The sequence below is a fragment of the Stegodyphus dumicola genome, chromosome 3, assembly GCF_044657685.1.
Source record: "Stegodyphus dumicola isolate Sdum_Otavi_A_Nest chromosome 3, ASM4465768v1".
NCBI classification, from domain to species: Eukaryota; Metazoa; Arthropoda; class Arachnida; order Araneae; family Eresidae; genus Stegodyphus; species Stegodyphus dumicola.
This window is the reverse complement of record NC_140770.1, coordinates 225673013-225679335: the sequence shown is the minus strand read 5'-3', so window position 1 is coordinate 225679335 and position 6323 is coordinate 225673013.

Here is a 6323-nt window from a genome sequence, read left to right as displayed (position 1 = left end):
TCGAGCTCCATTTGTATACAAATAGCCTAGAAATCAGTTCGAACGCCCGTTTTCAGTATATTGTAATACAAATGAAATGACATGAAAAATGCAAAAAGAGGAAAAGTAGCCTACCTTGACGGAAATTCTATTCCAAAAGGGGAAAACTTGTATCCAGGTTTGCCCACAGCACGGCCGGAACTCAAGCGAAACTCGATAGGTTGAAATCGATCCATTAAATAACATTCTTAACAAACAGTAAAGTTTTATTCTATTCCAAAATGGGAAAACTTGTATCCAGGTGGGCCCACAGCACGGCCGGAACTCAAGCGAAACTCGATAGGTTGAAATCGATCCATTAAATAACATTCTTAACAAACAGTAAATTTTATTCACATCGAGTCGGCTGGGAAAAGTTTCTGAAAAATAAATTACCCCCCTTTTTAGTCTGAAAATTTGAAAATTGATGTCTTCAATTTTCGAAAAATTGAAGACATCAATTTTCAGGCTAAAAGGGGGGTATTTTTTTTTTTTTTTTTTTTTTTTTTTTTTCAGTTAGAGAAATTTTTCTCCGGCTCTCAGAAATTTTTCCGCACTCGACTAGATGAATAAAACATCCCCGTTTCTTTAAGAATGGGCTCACTGTTAACTATTTCAGCATTCGACGTTTCGCGTCCAATAATAACTGCCGGGTGTTCAAGAATGCAGATGCACCTACTAGATTTTCTACAGAGAAGCTTGACTGGATGGAGAGAGTGGATAACTTTTTCCAAGATTCTCGACTTTGGACCGTCATGAGGTAATGGATCTTTTTGTTTTTTTTTCTTTTAAGAAAATTTATGGATAGATTCATTTCTTTCTGAATGGACCTAGAAAAATAGGACAAAGTTCTTTTCCAAGATTGGATGAGAGAGAGACCCAAAAAAAATGAGTCTTGGAAGGAATCGAATGCATTTGCACTCATTCCTTCCAAGACCCATTTTTTTTGGTCTCCTGATTCGTCTCTCTCTCTCTCTTCTCAGTCCATTTCCATAAATATAGGGAAAGCGGAGAACCTTTCTCTACTTATTTCTAAAAATCTTTTCTTTATTTATTTTTCTCCTGAGTTTATGTATATATCAATTCAAATACTTTTGAGAACGGTCATCCCAATTCTCTGTCGTCTTTTCGGTTTCATCGTCCCAACACTCAGTGGACATAGTCTCTCAGTCGATTTTGGAGCATGGGTCGTCCGTTCATTGTCCCAACATTCAGTGGACATAGTCTCAGTAGATTTTGGAGCATGAGTCGTCTGTTCATTGTCCCAACACTCAGTGGACATAGTCTTAGTGGATTTTAGAGCATGAGTCGTCCGTTCATTATCCCAACTCTCAGTGGATTTTGTCTTTGGATCCTCTGAAGATATTTTGGGGGTCTCATGAGATTCTTTGGAAGGTTCGTCCCAACAGGCTGCTGGATCGTAATGGGGAATATTTTCAGGTATGTCTCCCCAACCCTCCGTCTTCCTCGAGTTATTGGAGGGAGTTGACGACAAAGAAGAAGAGACCATCAAGTTTAAAGGCGTATGCTCATCCGGATGTTCCATCACTTGGAAACAGGACAGATTATCCCATTTCTGGATGAGGTTATCGTACGCTTTTGGGGACGGATCCTTCTCTAACTGATCGTAGGCCTTATCAAAAGCTTGCAGAGGATTGTCTGCTTCCTCCTGAATCCTCTCCTCTTTCTCCGTTCCGTCTGGATAGACGTGATTGATATGAAAATCTCCTTCCATAATATGCCATCGATAGTTGCGCACTTTGTTTTCGGCACAATGGAAATATTTCATCCTTTGATGATGTCGGGCACATTTTTTCCCGATACTTCCAAATGATTCCATCTGGCACATAAATTTCCGTCACGGGTTTTTGATAATCCAAGGCTTTAGCAAAGAATTTAGCTTTCTGGCATCCCACCACATAAATCGTGGAGAAGCTGTGAGTGAGCGATTGGAGAATGCGTCCTAAATGGTTCTAGGGAATATGACCCTCGTTCCAACGAAGTCCGTGCCGGTTTCTTGTCAGCCAGGCATTTGTCTTTTGGTTTTTTTCACTCAGTTGGTGGAAGGGGTGAGGAGGAGTAAACGTCAACGATCCCACGGTCAAAAAATCTTTTGTCGCATAGCCCAATTCTTTTAAAACGTAGGTAAATTCACCCTTCTTGTGGTTGTAGGACTGGAAACCCTCTAGATCGAGCACGATAAAGTTTTCTGAACACGCCATGGCGATGAATACGGTGATGTCTTCCACAAACAGGAGCAAAAAAGAGAATCGAAAAGGTATATATGTATAACAGGGAAGATCTAGAAAGGGGGAAAAAAACAATAAAACGTTTTAGAGTCGTCGTCTTGAAAGAGACATTTTTCTTTTCAAAGGGTTAAGAAGTTTCAAAGGTCTTTTTAAATGAAGTTATGATTATTATCATTATTAAAAAAAACTAAGAATCAAATGGAGTTTATAGATAACTATATTCATAGGACCAAAGGGACTTACCAGCTCAGTTCACGTCTTCTTCTGTTCTATGAAGAAATCTCGCGGAGGACACACACTTTTATACTCGCGCGACATCTGTCGGGATCGCGACCCCATCTAAATGTCAGGGTCATTCCAACCTCTTAAAAGGATCGGAATGAAAGAAACACTTTGATAAAAAATATATTTATGAAAAGATATCTGAGGGTCGTGAGAATATTTTCTCTCCCCACACCCCGCCTATTTCAAAAAAAAAAAAATAAAAAATAAAAAGCCTTTCTTGGATCGCGTCGAGATTACAAAACAACTCACAGGACTTGTTTATCTCGATCTTGTCAGGGTCACCGTTTCACATAAGAAGATGGATGGACCCTGAACTTTAGACATGATAAAAATTAACTCTACCCGCCTTTTGTCTGGGAATAGGGTCTCACCGTTTCTAAAAATAGACCAGATCCCATTCTTGGAATTCTATTCTTTAAGAAAGGAGGAGTGATGGTCTATTTTTAGAAAGTGTGAGACAACATTCCCAGACAAAAGAGGGGTAGAGTTAATTTTTATCATGTCTAAGACATGATAAAAATTAACAAAAAGTTTTTTTTTTTAAGGCTGAAATATTTTTCTGAGAGAGCTGAGAAAGATTTTTCCTCCCAATCTTTTTCGACGATGAAAAGGGAAATACTACTGATCCGATCTCCCTACGGTTTAGGGAAAAAAACAAAAAAATACTTATGAAATATTCATGTGTTGAAATTGGCTATTCAAATAAGTGACATTTTGTTTCTCATTGGAACTGTTCAACGGCGAGTCCACTCGTCTCATTCTTTGGGGTAGGGGATGAAAGTACAGCGGTTTGTTGAAATCGATGATAGTTTCCTCTTTAGTCGGCGGAACTGTAAATCTATCCCGTCTTAACTCTTCTAATCTCTTTGAAAGTCTTTCCACTTGCTCTGCTAAGGTTTCCTCGGTACTCATGGTCTCTCTTAGTTTAGGGAAGTCTTGACGTATTGGCTAGAGAACAGAGGGTCGTTTTCTCTCTATACATATATCATGTGGGAGAGTGTGATTTATAAATCCTTGTGAAATCTTTCTACGTCTTGTGTAACTTGGAAGATTCGTCTTGTGTAACTTGGAAAATTCGTCTTCTTCTCGTCGATTGGGCTGGAGTTATAGAAAAGAAATGGGATTGGAAAGAAATCAACATATTACAAAAAAAAGGGAACTTTTTTTTCTATTTTTTTTCTCTAGGGATTTACATACCATTTCATTCATGAACATTCAAGGGTTCTCTCCAAGACCAAATTTTAGAAGAGGACCACAAAGAGTACACTTGAGGATCCTCTTTCAGGTCTAGGTGAGATAAGGGTTGAGACCAATATTCTTGGGTCTCTAAAGCATCCCAACTTAGACATTTATTATTATTATTATTAGAAAGTTCATCCTCCTCCTCCTCCTCCTCCTCATCGTCGCACGAGTTCTCCTGGGGAGATTCTTCCGCCTCCTCTTCGACAGCTTTGCTCTCGGAGGGGTAACAATGTAATTTCCGGAAAACGTAACTACCCTCCATCAAATGGTATCGAAAATTTCTCACCTTGTTCTCGGCACAATGAATCATCTTTTGGAAATATTGGTGTAGCGTGCATTTCGACTTGTTCCGCCACTCGGTTTTCCCTGGGATGTAAAACTCATAAACGGATCGCTGGCAGAGCTTGCTGAAAAATTCGGCTTTATCGTATCCATTGACGTAGATCACCTCCACATTTTCGGTCAGTATTTTCAGGATCGTAGGAAGATGCTCGTAGGAAAGACGACCCTCGGTCGATTGAAGGCCGTGTCGGTTATTTGTAGTCTGGTTGACCACAGCTTGATTGCGGGACGATAAGTCATCGTAATGGACAGGAGGGAGAAAAATCATGGATCCGCATAAGGTTAAATCGCAAGTGATGTAGCCCAGTTCTTTCAAGATGAAACATATATCTCCCGTCTTTGGATCATAACAGTGAAAGTATTCCATGTCCAGAACAATGTAGGAATCTTTGAGAGGTTTGGTACTCAAAATGTCCATCTTCTTCAATTGAGGAAAAAAAGAAAGCAAAATTCTCTCTCTCTCGCTGTGTGTCCTGAAGGAAAAAATGGATAGCGTTCTCTCGCCGTCTCCTCTTTTATATATATATAGAGAGAGAAGGTTGCACGTGACAGGTCGTATGAATTCTGGGAAAGGTCACATTCGTATATATATTTGTTTTTTGAATAATATCGTGCGTATCTCAATACACATCCATCATAATAATAATAAAGGTCACCTTGGAAAGAAAAAGAAATAAAAAACATGAAACTCGTGCTCGACTTTGAAGGTTTCTACGATTCTCAAGGAGCCTTTATTGTGAAAGAATTGGCTTACGTCACATTGGACGGTACTTCTCGAGGGGTATTTATTTTTAAACCCCCGTTTCCATGGCAAATGCTCACCGAGAAAGAAAAACGAACCGCTGTGTGGGCGAGTGATTATTATCACGGCTTGTCGTGGTACGAAGGAGAAATTCCGTACAGTTATTTTCCATGGGTGTTAACGATGTTGACGGAACCTTTTTCCATGATTTGGGTGCGAGGAGAAATGAAACGGCAGTTTTTAGAGAAATGGTTGCAAAGATCCATTTATTGCATTTCGGGATCGACGCAAGAGATTCTCAAATACAATGGGATCGAACACATGAATTGTCCTAACCATACAAAAGGTTTTTTCCATTGCGCTCTACAAAAAGCAGTTCGGTATCATTATTATTTAAAGACACAGAGAAGAAATTCGCAAGGTCGATCCTGCACAATTCAATCTTGACAGAACTCATTAAAACAAAATACATATATCATGTTACTTCTTCAACAGCACAGATGGTTCTGAAGCGAAACTTGGAATTTTGAAATAATAGATCAGGGAGAAATCATTCTTAATAAAATGGTAAAGTATCGAATCGGCTGGGAGAAAAAAAAAATTCTCAGAGCTGAGATAAAAATTCTCTAATGAAAAAAAAAAAAAAAACTTTTGGTTAATTTTTATCATGTCTTAGACATGATAAAAAATTAATGACCCTCCCTTTTTGTCTGGGAAGGATGTCTCACCCTTTCTAAAAATAGACCATGACTCATCCTTTCGCTAATGGCAATCATTCCATGAATGAATCACGATTTGTTTTTCAAAAGAGTGAGACAACATTCCCAGAAGAAAAGGAAAGGGGGGTCGTTAATTTTTATCATGTCTAAGACATGATAAAAATTAACAAAAAGTTTTTTTTTTTTTTTTTTTTTTTTTTTTTTTTTTTGAGTTGTAGAATTTTTCTCAGCTCTGAAAATTTTTTTCCAGCCGACTCGAGACTTTACCATTTATATTTACGAATAGTCTTTGGATTATTTATTTATTTTCTTTTAAAAAGAAAAATTCTGAGCTAGACCTATCTATTGGCTTAACATTCTGGTCATAGAAACAGTCTAGAATCTCATTTTATTTTTCGAGGCTAATGCACGGGTTCTCCAATCAAAAGGGTTACTATAAAGGGATTGGTTTGAATGCATTTATCTGCAAATGTTGTAGGATTCTGTTGTTGAGAAGGGGGTATATTATTATTATTATTATTATTATTATTATGATGATGATGATGATGATTGTGGCAGATTCGTTTTCTACATGGAAGTCTAATCTCCTCCGAAGACCTTTTCTGGGGATCGTCGATAGATGGTTTTTCAATAGGAATCGTTTCCCTCGGATCCTCAAGAGATAGAGGGGGGTCCTGTCTTGAGACATGGAGCGGTCTCTCCTCCTCCTCCTCCTCCTCGAGAAGT